General features: G+C 40.9%; 1 pseudogene; it reads left to right on the top strand.

The window, feature by feature from the left end:
- Positions 1–863: 863 nt before the first annotated feature.
- LOC132229609 (large ribosomal subunit protein eL29-like) lies at positions 864–1,408 on the top strand (annotated as a pseudogene).
- The last annotated feature ends 16,515 nt before the right edge of the window (positions 1,409–17,923 follow it).

The following is a 17,923-nucleotide window of genomic DNA, read 5'->3' as shown; positions in this document are numbered from 1 at the left end:
TGCCTAAACATTGTTGAGTGAGTCTTTGGACAAGATGAGAAACTGGAGAGCTGGGCAAGTCACCCTCCTGAATGCCTGTAAAGTTAGCAAGAGGGGGTCTGCATATACCCTGATGCTGAAGGCTTGGTTCAGAGAACACTAGCCAATGGAACTTTAAAACATAAGAGATGTTAATTAGGTCCACCTGAGAGTGATACAGACTGGAGTTACTCAGTGAACTTTACATTTTAAACTCAGCCTGCCAAAAACTGAATACTCTCCCCAAATCTAATGAACATAAACATTGGTGAGGGGGTGGGGGTGAAGAAGAAATGTGGCTACTCCTGCAGAAAGTTTTGCTTCGCCTCTCATACACAGTCTGATTTCAGGGACTTCCCAATACCCAAGGAGTGCAAAGAAGCTGGTATGGATGAAAAATATTGTTACAATAATAGCTGAAATCCTCAATAGCTTCCTGGGAGTCAGCTGCTGGAGCATTTGGCTACAGGTTATCAGACAGCTGTTGAGGCAAGGGATGCCAATATCTCACTAAGAGGGAACTTGCTCAGCCTGCTGTCACTGGCATGGTCCACCACACCCGCAGTGGAGCTGTAATAAGGAAGGTAATCTAGGTCCCATGTCTGTGGGGAGGGGGAGAAGGGGCACAAGCATCCTTTTCTGGAAAACTTTGGAAGATGTCCAGACCAGGCTTTGAGCTTAGATTTCTCCCCGGATTATCTGGGGTCTCTGATTTGGGGGGGGGGAAGAAGTGGGCTTTTTTAGAGGATCATAAGAGACCACTGTATTTAAATTGTTCCATGGAAAACATGTGTCCTGGTTCTTCTAGTCCCAGGTACTTCAGGAGCCACAGGTCTTGTGAAGATATGGCCAAGTCCAAGAACCACACCACATACAACCAGTCCCCAAAATGGCACAGAACAGCATCAAGAAACCCCGATCACAAAGATATGACTTCCTTAAGGGGGTTTTCCCTAAGTTCCTAGGGAACATGTACTTTGCCAAGAATCACAACAAGAAGGACCCGGAGAAGATGCAGGCCAACAATGCCAAGGCCATACATGCGTATGCCAAGGCTATCAAGACCCTCAGAAAGTCCAAGGAGTTCAAGCCCAAGACTCCAAAGGATGGCCATCACAAGCTCAGTCAACTTGCCTACATCACTCATCCCAAGCTTGGGAAACATGCTCATGCCCACATTGCCAAGGGTCTCAGGCTCTGCTGGCCAAAGTCCAAGGCCAAGATTCAAACCAGGCCTCAGGCTGCAGCTACAGCTGAGGCTCAAGCTCTGGCTCCCAAAGGTGCCCATGCACCCATGAAAGCTGCACAGTGGAGGCCTCTGTCTGCCAATGTGAGGACCAAAGGATTGGTGGTACCCCTAGACTGCTGCTGTTTTTACATGCAAATCTGAGGCAGGTTCTGTCAAAAAACATAAAACAAAACAAAACGTCCTAAAGAGTAATCTTACTGAAGTCAGACTTAAGTGACTGTTAGGTCAGAATTTTTTGAAACGAGAGGGTGGGTAGTCAGTGGTTGGAATCAGTGAGGTGTAGCCAGAATTTGAAAGTAAGCAGGGAGCCTCACTGTAAATTGGAACCAAGTGTAGCCTGTTTAAATGCTAGGCCCTCATTCTTGGAAGCATAAAAACTTGAGGGCCTTCCATGGTTTTTTTTTTTTTTTTCCTTCTTCTTCCTGTTCCCATACTGTGCTTAGCTGCTTACAGAGAATCCAAGGCACATTCTGGGACATCTTACCTTTTTTTCTAGGGATTGAATCCCCCAGAACCCTTGAATTGAGCTCCAAGAGCTCTGATTTCAGGGACTTCCCAATACCCAAGGAGTGCAAAGAAATGGAGAATGAAACTTTAAGCCAAGAGTAATATTTTCTCTCATTATGATTGAAATGTGGAATATGTTCAGGGTGAGAACACAAATAGAACCGAATGACCTTGTCCATCTGAAAAGGTCCCTAAATATCTCATTGTATGAAGTGAAGAACCCTATGTAATCTTTTTTGTGTTCCCTATCATGGCAGTGAGTAAGAAAGCAGTTCTGAGAACCCAAGCCTGTGACTCCCTATTCACAAAAACTTCAGACATGAAGGCCAACTCCATGCACGGTGTATAAGGTCTTATAAAATATAAACCCTAACAATCTCTGAAATCTTAGCCCTTATCACATCTGTAGTTCCCCAAACAGTGGCTGGCACATGGTGAGTGCTCAGCACAAAGGTATGAAAGATAAAGTCTTCCAGCTGGCTAATACCTTATCTTCGTAGGACCATCATCCAAGGCTATAAAGCCTTTTCTCACATCCCTCTCTTTCCCAGATATAACAGTTACTTACTATTATTTACTTCTACAATAGCAGCCATGAGACTTATGAAAGAACTATAACATTCCACTCTGAATTCCCAGAACCTAGCATAGTCCTAGGTATTCAGGGCATACACAATCAATATTGAATGCACAAGTTAATGGCTGAATAACCAAGAAGCTCAAGTACATGGATATGTAGTGCCTTAGTAAGAGCATTTTGTAGAATCAAGACAAGACAAAAATTAAACATAAAAATTTTATCCCTTGCTATCTTCAAAAATCCTCCCACAGATTCTGTTACATGAATCCTTTTTTGCTTGGTCTTGCATTGAGTATCTATAGCTATATATAAAGTGAACGCCTGGTGAGTGGGTGGATGGTGGTGTTCACTCATGTAGTGAAATGTGAATATGTCAGAATCAGAGAAAATAGCAAGAAAGATGTTTATGCAAAGCTATCCGTTCTCATGTCTGTTTTTTAAATCTGAGATGGTGCCAAGATGGTTCAAACTTAATATTCACATCCATTTTATCACGTCAAATATGATCATTAGTGTTTGAATGGTGGTTATTTCCTGGCTGACAATAGCCATCGGGGTACTCACATTCCCATATGCCCGGGACTGATATAATTCAGATAGTCTGGAAAACAGTGGGAGGAAGGAAGCAATTAAAAATGAAGGGGAAGCTGGGGGCAGGGAATAGGCACCAATTTTATTCCATCCAAGAATATCCTTATACCTATTCTTCTAAAAGTTATGGGTGGGGACAGAAATGCTATTTTTAAAATAATTTTATATCCTTCAGTTGGCATGCTGTCTTGCCCATAGAATAAGTGTCAGGAAGCCATAAGGGTGGGCATTAGTATTTAAAATAAGCTCAGGCTGTAGACTGGAAAAAAACAGGGAGAAATTAGTTCTAGAATGCTGTCGTGGTTGTGGAGAAATCTGAAAAAGCGGACAGTGATGAAAGTATAAATTCAGTGTCCAAAGCAATATTTTATAACCCATTACTTACTAACCCCACCAGCACCCTAAGCAACACTTCACTGCCACCAGCAATATCTTTACTATACAGGATGGGGGTGAGGAGTAAAAGGATGGGAGAGAGGCCTGCCATTAGCATTCTGAGCACTGCAGTGGCTTCTTGGGCAAGAGCATCATCACCCAGAAAAGCAGAGGGAAATAATATGTTTGTCAATAATTTGCGAACACTGAGGATCCAAAGTAAAGAGGCTTTAACTGCATTCTTAATTTTAGGACTAGTTTATTGCAAAACCTGACAGATGGTTGTCGAGTAAGACTCCCTCCACGTTCTGTGTGGAGTAGGGTTCAGTATCTGAAAGAGGAGCCGCACAACAAATGAGAGAAAAAGACACGAGATAATTTTGCAATATTGGGGGACCAGGCGGGCAAGTCCCGAAGGACTTCCCCTACTGCTCAGGCTGCTCCAATCTTTTATTGATCTGGAGTAGCCCTTAGGGTAAGGAGGTTTCAATGACACACAGATCAGCAAACAATTGCCAGGAATAGACAAAGTATCTGATTAACTCATCAATAGATTTCCGAGTGTAGGCAGAGTATCTGATTAGCTCATCAATAGATTTCCAGGTGTATCTGATTAACAATAATCAACAAGGATCTACATATGAGTATCTAAGGAATTAAGGGAACTAAGGTGGGGATGCTTCAACTATTATTACCTAAATTAACTGAGTGGTTCCTAGATTAACTGGGTGGTGCACAGCCCTGACCTTTGCTAGGACTTTCAAGCCCTGACATTTACTAGGACTTTCAAGAGCTACTAGCTTTTGGGGGGTCTCTGTCTAAACTCAGCTAGTGAAGACAATGAATGGACTCCGGCAATGGTTTACTACATTCCTGTCCTGATCTTTCTGATCATTCAGCTAGATTAGATTGCCCAACCTTCCCCCATCTCCAGTTAGGTGGGGGTGGGGGTGGCGAGTTCTAGCCAACGGAATGGTCTGAAGTGACTGAGGCCATTTCCTAAGCCCAGCTCATAATCCACTGTTTCTTTTCTCATTTGTAGCCTGAATGGAGAAGAATCTGAGCCTCTGAAAGGGGGAGGGCCCCCAAACTAGATAGGGTCTGGGTCCTTATATGATCTACTCATAAGGTGGCCTACCAAACTCAACCCTTCCTTCCCCACCAGTCATTCCATGAAGCCACTGGGGTTTGGGAGTTTATTCCTTACAGTAGAGATACAGCTGCTTCCTCCAAACTTTTCACAATCATGACTCAAACAGTCTCACATACTATGGCCTCCCATGTTCTCTGTCACTCTCAGGAGCACCCTCTTGACATGTCCCCTCCCGTTTGGGGCATGCAAGCAAACTGTTCATTCAGAATGTCAAAAACTTACTTGTGGCTAGAATAGTAATGACATTTAAACAGCCAAGGAATGGACAGAGCGATTTTGGGAAGAAATGCATACAGAATTGAGGGGACATGATAAGCAATGCCTTTAGCCGGGGCATTCTTTCCTCATTGATGCACACATGTAATTTCTCTTAAAATTCCAGGTCCACATGCATGTAGCCTTCCCCAGAGTTTCTGGAATATCTGGGACTTAACTAGTAGACTAGTGGGGCAATTCAAGCAGCTTTGAGCTCTCAATTTAAAGCTGGGTAGTTGATGTGAGGCTTCTAAACAAATAAATAGACAAATAATGGCTCTCTGTATATCTAGAGTGAAGTCATGGGAAACTGGAATTGGATAGACACTGGGGGACACATAAAACTGAGACGCTGGTGAGCAAAGTATTTCCTCAAGGTCCTGTTGCATATTTGAATCTTATTCTAGCTGCACAGGCTTCTTATTTATCCAAGTGATACATTAGGACGTAGTGCTCCAGGCTAGGGCAAGCATAACCTCTCCTGAATGATGACTCCCCCTCATGCATTCTGCCCTCTACTTACTCACAGTCTGACTTTCAGTTGCCTCTGCCCAAACTTAGAAAGGAAGTTCTTTCTTCAGCAAAGATGATCCCCTGGCTCACTGCATTTCCTTAATTTTCTACTGCCCCTGTGACACTTAGGCCACATAATAAATATAAAAAGAAAAGTTCATTTAAGAGCAGAACTACTTATAATTACAGAGTGAAGAAATAGATGTCTATGCCCAAGCAGTTGCAGGAACCAGAATGCTGAGCTTCAGCAACCCACCGACTTGCCTGCCATTTGACTGGGACAGAGGAAAAGGGGTTCTGTCTACTCATCATTGCCTGGGGCAGCCAGTGAACTGTTGGGGACAGAAGAACAAATTGTTGGTGCCTCTTCCCTGTCTGATAGCCAGAGAGAGTCTTTTGAGTGTCCTGAATGACCCAGTCAACAGAGCACCATGGTCAGGGTCAGCAGTTGCTAAGCCATGACTATGACCTATACCTCTTCCCTTTCTTGATGTATTTTCTTGAACTTGCTTTTGGATTAAAAACCTCCCTTCCCCCATACACACACTTCTTGACTATTGCTTTTTTAGCAAGTTTCCTGTCAGGTACTTTTCTCTCCAACTCGAAGGTACCCTAGATAATGGTGCTGCCCAATGGAGGAAAGATCCCCAAGTTTCAGTTTGGAAAAAAAAATTCCCAAGAAAATGACTCATCATAAGTTACATTATTGTTCACAAATACATTCACTTCCTTGTAGGATTCCCACCTATTGATGTTAAGATCAGCTGTGTGATATGGTTGAGGTAAAGAAATGTGAGCAAACGTGATGTAGGCTACCACCTTTCAGAAGCTTTAGGAGGCACCGTGAGACTCTTCCGGTTCTTTAGCTTCTGTTTCCTGCCATGAAAGTGGTACATCCCATACTGACAATTATTCCTTAGCCTAGGTCCAGGGATAAGAAACATGGAGCAGAGGCAAATGAAATCAAGCAGAGACACAGCATCTGCAGCCACTAATATAAAATGTAGCCTGTTGTAAGTGACTAAAATTTTGGGAATTTTGTGGATGCAGCAAAGCTGACTAATATGCTCTCTGATCAGGAACATGAGGAATGAATTTTGTGAATGAAAGATAAAATTTATTGGGTTAAACCCCCATAAGGGGGATTTGTTGTTTGTTGTAACTGTTCAATAATTACCTTCACATAACAATCTCCTCACCCCTTTAACAGCCTAGCACACTCAGCCCCTGAAATGGAAGAATTATGATGAGGTAGAGGGGGAAAAGCCTAAATACTCAAGCTGGGTAAGATTAAAAGTGACTGGCTTGAAATTTTTCCAAAAAACTGGTGCAGTGGTGGACATCCACCACCCCCATCTACTGTAAGTCATTACACTACAGGTAGAGTGTGGTACTTTAGTGTTTATCTTTGTAATAGCAATAGGAATCAACTTGGCTTTTCTTTTTTATCTTTACCTTATTTTATTCACAGATTTGCTAGGTACTGTTTCTTAGCAACATGATTTTGGAAGGAGCGTGATTCTTTTAAGCTGGCACTGCAACCTGAGCATGCTCTTTCCGATGACCTCTATGTTTCCTAAGAGGCTTCTTAGATTCTGTATTTCTCACTCAAACCCTTTTTCTTCTCCCTCCATGACTCAAGCACATGCCAACCTTTCCGCCTGCTTTTCTCTAGCCTCTGCTTTTAATTAGACCTAGGATTTCTTATTCTAGCTGTGTTAATTTTATTTTTTGGTATCTGCTTTGGTCAGCTTACTCCGTTTTATCTCCCTCCTGATTATGTATCCATATTAACACTAACTTGTACCACTGAAGTATTGGGAGACAGTTCTCCATGAAGCCTGTGTTCCTGCATGTATTGTAAGCTAAAGCACTGACAGCATTTTGTTCTAGACTATCTTTTCAAGGGTGTGTATAGCAAACAGCCTTTGAAAATAGAGATAGTGCTTTTTCACCAGAGAAAAGGGCAAGTTTGTTTTCTGTCCAGTATAATAAAGGTAATGTCTTTAGAGTAAATATTGGTTGGGTTTGTTTGTGGCCCACCATAAAAGAATGGAGTTTCCTATGCTCAGGTTCCTCAGCTGTGACAAAAACCAACTGTGTCACTGCACAGCATGTGTCACCCTCAGGGGTGGTAGAAAACACAGGGAACTAGCACAAACATCTCATTCTACCTGCTGTGCTACAATAAAATCATTTGTCTCTGATCCAGGAGTCTCATGTCTTCTGCCGGCATCCATAACACTATGGCAGGCCAACTTTTTAAGCTTGCAAGCTGAGCAAAATCTTGGACCCTTTAGAGTGTTTGACTTGTACCACTTCCCGTATGATTACAATTTAAATGATAATATATAGTTTATCATAAATTAATATCTGTAAGTTTCCATATGTGTGTGTGTGTGTGTATGTGTGTGTGTAGGATGCCTCTTTATTTAAAAAAAAATTGTAAAACAATGCATCTACAACACACACAAATGCAATTATCATTGTATTCCTGATTGTTTAGTGTAGTTCCTTGCTCTTATAAAAGGTTTGTTGAATGATTGAATAAATTAAAAGCTGGTGAAACAATTATATGTTATTTATTATAGAATTATCAACCCATGTATACCTCTAATTACTACTGAAAGTCAACATTGACTTCATGTCTTCAAAATAGCAATCCCAATCTTGTTGCTATCTCCCAGAAGTGGATGAATTCATTTTATTAAGAGTGTATGGAGGCATCTCATCTCTACCTGTGGCTTTGTCCTTCAGGTAGTGAATGTTTTTGACCCTCTAGTCCTGACCCTCTAGTCCTCTAGCCCTGACCGCACTATCATGTATAGCACCATAAATATTAGTTCTTGAGTACCTTCTTCAACATTTTTTGAGTGCCTACTCTTTGTAAGAAAATACTAGGCCTTTGGGATTTAAACATGTAAATAGGCAAATTATAATTCAAAAACAGTAAATGATATTATACAATTAAAAATTCTGCAGAATCCAGAGAGGCACAACCAATTCAAAAGACAGAATGAGACCACTAAGCCGAAGGACTGGGATAGGGGTATGTATTAACCAATATTTATAGTCCGACCTAATTTGGGGGCCTCATCTACTTTTATTTTACTTTTAGTTTCTTAGCCCTTGATTTTACCATATTGGTGAAATCACTCATTTCTATTTTCTCTGCCCTGACATCCTACTTCACTTTCCTATCAGAAGTTCTTGCTCCTATAAGAAGTTCCTGATTTAATTATTATTCCACAGAGAATTTCATTCTTACACCTTACTTTCCTTTTCTGCTCTGTTTCCCTTGGTGCTGACCACAGAGGGTCACCCTGTTTGGTTCTAGTTCAGTCTGGGGTATCTGTGTCTCTAAAATCCCTTGCTATGTGTTCTAATGTGCAGGCATGTTTGAGGACACTTGTAGGATTTTCTACAACTCCACCAATTCTAAATTGAAAGAGATTATGCATACCTGTCAGCACATACTCATATCTGATTTTCCCCCCAGTTAGTTTCTCTTCTTAGCCAACCCTTCTCTCCTCCCACTCTGCATTTTGACTTTATGAAGAATAGAATAGCCCTGGCTAGCACTGTGTGTTGTTCTAATTTAAAAGTTAGCAATGTAGTTCCAGAGCTAGAACTAGAATCTGATGTTTCTATCAGTAGGACTTGCACGAAGTCTTACAAGGCATAGAAAACCACAAGCAGGATTTAGTGCTAACCTCTGTCCATCCTAGATCCAGTGGAAAAGAAGAGGGCGAGGGAGAGGGAAGGAGAAAAGTTGCAGCTTTCCACCTCTCCTGGTGGACTAGCACACACAGAAAGTAGAGAAAAGACTGGGAGTTGCCATGGCAGCTTAAAGCATCCCACAGACACCAAGGCCATCCTAGTCCAGCCATTGGAAGAAGAATACCTTTCTTAGCAAGTCTCAGCAGATACTGTGGTAGCCTCATGAACTAGGGGTGTACCCCTGCTCCAGAGAGAGTCAAAGAGATGGGCCTCTTTATTTATGCAGCAAGCAGCCCATTTCTACTGAGTATGACCAGGCCAGGATGCCTAAACATAAGAAACCCACTAACTCAGGAGTCCTCAAACTACGGCCCGCGGGCCAGATGCAAATACAAATATTGTATTTGTTTCCGTTTTGTTTTTTTTTACTTCAAAATAAGATATGTGCAGTGTGCATAGGAATTTGTTCATAGTTTTTTTTTAAACTATACTCCGGCCCTCCAATGGTCTGACAGTGAACTGGCCCCCTGTTTAAAAAGTTTGAGGACCCCTGCACTAACTCCTTAAAAATATGTAACTATAAATCAGCCACATTCTTACATTTAAAACATTTTAACATGTTAATCAAGCAACTGAATTACAACCATGTTGCAGCAATCAGATTTATATGCAAGTCTTTTAGTCTTGCAGCAAATTTAGGAGAAAATCTAAAAACTAGAGGAGGTATCATTATCTACCTTGGCATTTATTTGGGTATCCAGGCACCCATAAAAACATTGCCTTGAAGATGCTTTCTAATTCAAATTGGTGAATATTGAGTAGGCTGAGTGTGTCCAGGGATCCCCATTTTTATGCCCCTGTAACCTGAGACATGGGGGCTGGGGGGCTGCTGTTCAATAGGTTGATCAACTAACTATTTGACTCATTAATTCATAAAACATTTATTGATTGGTTATTATGTGCTAAGGACCTTGCTATGTGGTAAGGATATAGAGTGAAATAATTTTATAAATTACTATCTTAGGGAGCTTTTGATATAGACAGGTAGTTGCAGTTTCTAAACATCGTGATAGGTGTTATAATCAGCAGAGAAGTATGTGCATGTATAAAGAAGTGTAGGTATGTGTAAAGGAACAAATAACCCTGCTTTGCTGGAGGTAAGGAGAGATTGGAGTCCAGGGAAAAGATATGGTGTCTCAGCTCAGTTTTGGAAGACAGTAAGCATTTATCAGCTGCAAAATGTTGGGGAAAGTATGCAAGCAGCAGAGATTACACAAGCTAAAGATGTATAAAGCTATGTGCTACAAATGGTACATATAGTGCATAATACATGTGCAGAAGAGCTGCTGGTGAGAAAGAGACAAGAAAGAGTCAGAGGTCAAATCAAGGGGGCTTTTGGCCCCAAACTAAAGAGTTGGGACATTATTCTGCATGTGACAGGGAGCTTTTAAAACCAAAGACTACTTTGATCAAGTCCTCTGTGTGTGTGTGCATGTGTGTGTTTCAGAAACCTTTCAAACATTGGGAGTGGTGGTTATCCAGGTGCTCTGGTATGTTTGTCGACAGGGTGACAAGTTAAGAGGCCATGGGTGACATGTTCATGACATATATCAGTCCTTGGGGTTAGAGATGTGAGAATATATTTCTGAGAATTCACATGATAAGATGACTGTGAAGGTAGGGCTGAGGATAGAAAAGGGTTTTTTCTGTTTTTGTTTTTTATCATCTGGCTTTGGTACTTGGGTGAAGTTGTTCACCCAAACAGGAACATGGTGGGTTGGAGATGATGAATCAGTCTTGAATGGGACAAGTTTGAAGTGCCTGTAGAATATCTAGAGAAAGATGTGTGATAGGTCTATACACAGAGAATAATAGAGTTTATGCTACAAATTTGGGCCTTGTGGTTAGAGATAATGTAGTAGGTCAAATTTTCCAGGAATATATTAAAGGATTAAATACAATATTCTAAATTGGGTTGCTCAAGCTTTAGTGTGTATATAGGTCACTTGTTAAAATATAAGTTTTGATTCAGTAGATCTGGGGTGGGCCTGATAGTCATCATTTCTAAGTAGCTGTATGCAGACCACATTTTGAGTAGCAAGATTCCAGAAAATACTAGTGTTGGAAGACAGGCAGATGATGAATGCAAAAAGAACTGAGTAGAGGAAGTGAAAAATGTAAGGGGAAAAAAAGGAGTATTGCCTTAGAATCCAAGAAAGACAGTTTTATGAAAAGGAAAATGTTCAACAAAGTCAAAGACTGCTGACAAATAGAGTGAAGAACAAACTGTTAAATGTCAGATGAAATCAGCAATTGAAGGTAATTTTGAACTTGGACAGGACAGTTTTTGTACCATGAAGGGAACAGAAGTCAATTGTAGTGGAGAGCTAAATAAATGGTAGGTGAGGCAATAGATAGCAAGTATGGACTGGTTTTTGTAAAAAAACAAAACCTTGGCTGTTACAGCAAAGAGACAAATTGGGTGACAATTTAGGAAGGGCAAAGCTTAAACATGACTCATTATTTTTAAGATAATAAAGACATGCCGTTTTTGGTAAGCCAAATAATGCCTCTCCCTCAAAATATTCACCTCCTAAAGCCTCAGACTTGTGAATTACCTTAAATAGCAAAAGGGACTTGGTGAATCTTAAATTAAGGATCTTGAGGTGGAGCGATTATCCTGGATTAGCTAGGTGGGCCCAGTGTTATCACAAGGGTTAAAAAAGGAGGCAGAAAGGTCAAAGCCAGAGAAGGAGGTGTCACAACTGAGGTGGGAGTGATACTTCTTCTGGCTTTGCTATGAACATGGGAATGTGGGTAGATCCTGGTTAAAATCCCCAAAGAGTTTTCTTGTCCTCACCCATGCTCTCTCTTGCTCCGTGAGCCACACTTGCCCATTCATTCTCCCGTTTGCTCTCCATAGCCATGTGACCTTAAGTAGTAGTAGACTGTAGCTGGGAACCAAAGATAAACTAGCCAGATTTGGGCTGGATTTAACTTACTATGGAGCAGAAACATGGGCAATGGTTTTTATTCTGGCTTTGCTGAAGACAAGGTTATATTTCTTTTATGGCGAGACAGACAGAGATGGGACCTTGGAGGAGAACCTCCTTAATTTTACATTGAGCTTTCCATGAAACTCCTTCTTCCTGTGGGGGCCTCAGGAAATCCTTTTCCTTGTGGAATTCCACTTCCACCAATAACAGTATCATATGTAGAATGCCCAGATGTTACCAGAGACAAATGTATCTCACCTTCCTCCATTGCCAGTGGCAGTAAGGTCCTATGATGTTCTGAGAAAAGGAATTTTCTGAGACTCACCCAAGAGGATGCAATATTTTCATGGAATTACATCCTGGATTTCTCAAGTCCCATTTCTCTTGTTCCAGTCATAGAAGAAGTGTAGCTGGAGCTTCAGTAAGAGCTAAAATCAGAGCCGGTGTCCAGAATTTCCATTCCATGCTGGAGCAGGGTCCAACATAGCAACAGGCTAGGTGCAGTCCATTAGTCCACTGTGTGTGTATGGGTCCACATGGCTATGGGCCACAGAGGAGAATGCCAGGAAGCCAAGTGTGAGCCATGAACCAAGTGTTCCAAGAGTGTGAACGTCTTCATTCAGGGGATTATATATCCCAAATTTTGAGTGTTTGCAGTGGCCATGCCCTTTCTGGTCAACCATCTCTGTCCCCAAGTATGATTGACAGACAAGTATCTTCCCGATGTCATCCCAACTTTATTGGGCATGTGTCTAACTTTCCTTTGTTGAACACCTCCCCCAGTGTTTGGATGCAAGGAACATGCCTACAATGTCTGGCCTTTCCTTTGTCCTTTGCTATTATTAATAACCAGCTAATTAAAATGTTATCACAGACAGACTGGAGGAATGCAGCGGTGTTGCCTCTCTTACTTGTTTTAAGGGATTTCAGGAAAGTGTTTTACTTGAATAGGATATGGTAGCTGCTGCAATTTAACTAAATACAGAACCTGACTTCCCTAAATAATCTCCACTTTAGGCTGAGCTCTGTTGGGTATAGGGGAAATTGACCAGTGGGAGGATCCTGGGATTTCTTGGACTGTTTCTCCTCTGAAGGTTTCTATGCTGAAACCAAAGTTGAGAGAAAATATTGTCTCTTAGCCCCTTCTGTTTCCACCTCATCTTACAGCCTCTCAGCCTGAATCTACTTTATTTCTCACCAGTTTCATGTTAATATAGTGGTGGTATTTTTGCAGCTTCCCTGACCCTGCCAAGCCTCTAACCCCACCAGGTACTGGAGCTGCAGGAAACCACTCTGGGCCTCCTGGTTTCCATGGAGACCCTACTTGAAGTCCTAGGCTGCTCCCAAACCAGGGGAAATCTAAACCTGAACATTTGTATTTAAATGAGGGAAATTGTGGGGAGGGCCTGCTGGTGTTCAAGAACTCAGACAAGGGAATCTAAAAATGTCATTACTCAGTCACCTCCTGCTCACAGCAGAAATCTAAGAGACAATAGGCAGCAAGGGACAGAGGGCTGTTTAAGAAATATCTTTTAAAGACTCATGTTTGATTTCAGGTTGTAAGGGCCAGAACTACCCAGGAAACTGGGAGCCCCCTGTCCTTGTGGGGAGTTCCTGGCTGATAATGATACACAGTTTCATTTCCAAGAAGCAAGGAAGAGTTTTCACTTCCCCAGAGTCTAAAGCAGTGGTTCTCAACCTTCCTAATGCCACGGCCCTTTAATACAGTTCCTCATGTTGTGGTGACCCCCAATTTCATTGTTACAAATTAAACATAATTAAAGCATAGTGATTAATCACAAAAACAATATGTAATTATATATGTTTTCCAATGGTCTTAGGCGACCCCTGTGAAAGGGTCGTTCGACCCCCCAATGGGGTCGCAACCCACAGGTTGAGAGCCGCTGATAAAGTCTTAAAGATTCCCTGCTGATGGAGAAAGGGCCACAGCTGTATCTCTCATTCTCCACCCTTCCTCTCCCTACAAAGCTCTGGGCTCTGGATTAGCGGCTATTTGGTGGCTGAATTCCTAGCAAAAGGTTGGGAGAGGAGGAGGAGGTGATAGCTGGGCAGAATATATGGGAAGATTGAGTTGCACAAGAGTTCAGATGATGTCAGCTGGAATAAGGGTCTGACCTACTGAATGTTAAATGTGGCTGAATGATGAATCCTCGGAGGGGATTGATGGCAGAAAGCTCTAAGAAAGGACCGTGTGCATCTTTAAAATATTAAGCAGGTGGTTTTGCTGATCTCTGGCTGCAACTCCCAGGGCACTGGTGGAATCTCAGCTTTCTGCTATAATCACTTGAACATTACTTACTGCCCTAGATAACCATGGGTCACGTGCAGTTTGCACCGTAAAGGGAAATGTTTCAAAAAAGAAAAAGCCATTTTAAGCTATCAGAGTGCCTGCTGGTCTTACAAAAAGAAACCAATTCAATTTAATACACACCTCCTGAGGTCTACTATGAGCCAAATGTGTGCAAAATGAATGAGATGGTCTTTGCCTTCAAGGGGCATGCACTCTGATTGGGATGACAGATACACTCACAAATGACCAATAGTGCCAGACAGCAGTTAATAAGTACCACGGATAGGTCCAAGGAAGGTGGAATTAATTCTAATACAGAACAGAAAGAACAGTTTAAGGACACATATGTAATACCTTAATCAATAAAGGAAAAAAATAATTAAAATAATAAAAAATAAAATCAATCAATAAAATTTTTTTAAAAATTAAATAAAACAGTTTATATTAGATACATCTGAGATCTAGCCTTTTTATAATAGACACAGAAGAAAGAAGTATAGGGAAAACTTCTGTAGGAATATAATAGAAAAATAAGTTTTATGAATTGCCTGTTATAAGATGCCAATTCCGTAAAATTGTCAAGTGACATAGAAAGCTATTTTTTTTTTCTTTCTGATGACTATTCTATTGCTGTGATTGATAAGGGATTTCATATTGGTCCCGCCTTGGCCTCCATTCCATTTTTACTACTCACTAAACCACAATATGTTGGTATTAGAGATTCAAATTTTCATGGTTTCATTCTTAAATATACCCAGAGGCTAGAATTATGAGAAAGAATGCTTTAAAAAAGTACATGGGTTCAGGCCAAGTAAGAACTATGTGAGCATGAAGGATATCAAGAAATGTTTCTACTTGAGACAGGACTGAAATGCAGGAGGTATTTGTGCCCATCGGAACTTCTTTGCAGAGTCATGGTATGCAAAAATGAAGAGATGAGTAACAGCATCGCAAATGATGAAGAAATTTTTGAAATACTTATCACATGTGGTCTGAGTTTAATGCATGTTTTTCAATAATAAGCCTTCTAATTTTCATTACAAAGGTAAGACAAATTTAGGAATAAATTAAAGGGCATTGAAGCCAAAGGTTAATTCTTGGCTTCAAGCCGTTGGGTGGGAGATATCAAGAGATAATGGGATTAAAGGAAAGCAATTATTTCTTAGAAAGGAGAGAAAAAAAAGCTATATGTGCTCAAGCTAGTCATATCTTCTCTGTCATTAAGATATTGGTTTCTAAGGGTTTGTTTTCTAGGTCCTACTCTCAGTTGGTTAAGGAACATACCTATAATAAAAACATCTCACAAGAGTTTTGGCAATATGGCAGAATTTTAGCAATTATTAGATGAAAACAACAACTTTAAAAGCACAGAATGCCAAGAGTCTACTTATTTTCATTATTTATTATTTTTTTCATTCTCTGTCACATGGTTCACTGCAGGATCTTAGACTCTTAGTTTACTTCCTTTGAGGCCATATTTGTCAAGCTTCTGAATAACTGAGTAAAACTCTCTGGTTTCTTAACTTCAAATAAACACCCATAGACACATGGGCACCTCATTCATCCAAAAACAATCAAATGCTTGTATAGAGTATATTTTTGTAGTGGTCATCAGTATGGCATGGCAGTGCCTAGATATGAGTTTGGTAGTTTAAGGAGTGCCCACTTGTCACCACTAATAGCTGGAAGCAATACGGACAAAATAAAATCATCAAGGAGAAATGAGTCATAAATAATGAAAATATGGAGAGGAAAAAGGAAGTGAAGAAACAAAAGGGAGAAAAACTAAATAGAACAGGGTGTCTTAAGCACTTAGTGAACAGGTTAGGATCTACAGTTTACTCTCCTTGGGATTTAAAGATAGAAATTTCAAAGATGGAAAGGATCTGGTGAGCATTCAGTCTTCTTCTTCATTTCACAGATGAGAAAGCAGGGTCCAGGAGGAGATGAGTGACCTGTCTAGCATCAGAGCTGATTACAGATGCAGCCATCAACACTCAGGTTTCCTCCTGGTCCAGTGTTAGTTTTGCTTCATCATTTTTCACACTTGAAAAAGCTCACTGAATCCAAAGTTCCTTTGACATTTCAATATTTTTTCATTTTTCCTTGAACTCCTAATAAATTTTTTACATTTATATTTTTTCTTTACAGCTTATAAAGTGCTTTATATATTTAACCTTTGTACAAATTCTGAGAGAAGTAAACATCAGCTATAAGACTCACATGGGACTTGTCTAATTTTGATTTAAGATATTTCCCCTCACAAATACTTACCCAATTCTTATTTATGGAGCAGTGAGGTAAATTAAAAATAAATAGACCATATTGTTCCTTCTCTTATCCACAATATCACCAACCAGGAACTCATTGTCTTTCAGGACAATGAAGCATAGAAGTGAGAGTGGACAGTATGACAATAAAGATGACAAGGAAGACATAATAATGTAGTTAGCAAACACACACACAACACAACTTTGCAAATTGGTGCTAGGGATAACTGTGGTTAAATCTGCTGATGGTTCTAGATATTTATGATAGTTGTAGCACTACCTTTAGTTGCTTCTGCAATAGTGATCTTATTATTTCAAGAAAATTCTCTTTGAAGCTCATGAATACAGTTCCAAGAATAAGACCGAGGACTGATGTCAGGGGATAGGAGCATCTCCTCTCACCACTCTCTGCACTCTCTGAGGCTTAGCCCTCCAAGGCAGGATGGTTTCCATCACTCCTGCCATCCAGTCATCGCTGACACTACTTGGCAGCCAGCCTGCCTCTAATGGAACGTGTCCTACAGCTGGGAATTAGGTCATCAGTAATTCACTTAATAGCATTTTATGAGCTGGGCTCTAACACAAGAGAGTGATCTGGCCTCACCAGCAGGAGCTTTCCTTGATGTGAGAGGAAGGAGGGAGGAAAATATACCATTCTGAATAATCAGACAATACATTCATTTCCAGAAAGTAGTGAGTAAGGACAAGAAAACTGGATGTTTCTTCAGACTCCCTGCCTGATCAGGTCACTTCTCATTTTTGGACTTCAGTTTCTCCAAAAGGCTTCATTCAAATCTAACATTGCATATTTCTGACTCTAGGGGACCCCTCATGGAAGTTACAAAATGTGGGATTTGTCAGGTCAACCCCCTCTTTCCTGATGGTGCTCTCTGGAAAGGAAGATGGATAACCCTATTCTTTTGCCACCAGTGTGCTGGGGTGGGGTGGGAGGAGCACTGATTTACAGCCTTTGTTAATTTCCATGGTGTATTTCTGACCCAGTTGATTTCAAGCTATCAGTGATTTAACTGGTGAGCAAAATTTCTGAAAATTGAACAATTGGCTCTCAGAAGCTGGTGTAAGCAACATGAGCACACCACTGGTTCACCACTAGATAAAAAGAGCTGCATCAGTGAATAACTTCTTATGCATAGACATGAAGCTGGATTGTTCATACACCAAATATATATTGTATATATATACCAATAAAAGGGTAATATGCTAATTAGACTGGATAGACTGGACATCTTCCAGACATCCTTCCAGACAAAGCCATGGTGGCAGGGGCCGAGGCAGAGGTGGTTAGGGGCCATCAGGCTGGCAGGCAGGCAGAGGTGGTTAGGGGCGATCAGGCAGGCAGGCAGGTGAGTGGTTAGGAGCTAGCG

Source organism: Myotis daubentonii, chromosome 3 (assembly GCF_963259705.1).
Source record: "Myotis daubentonii chromosome 3, mMyoDau2.1, whole genome shotgun sequence".
NCBI lineage: Eukaryota > Metazoa > Chordata > Mammalia > Chiroptera > Vespertilionidae > Myotis > Myotis daubentonii.
The sequence above is the reverse complement of the archived record's forward strand: the minus strand, read 5'-3'. Positions and strand labels throughout refer to the sequence as shown.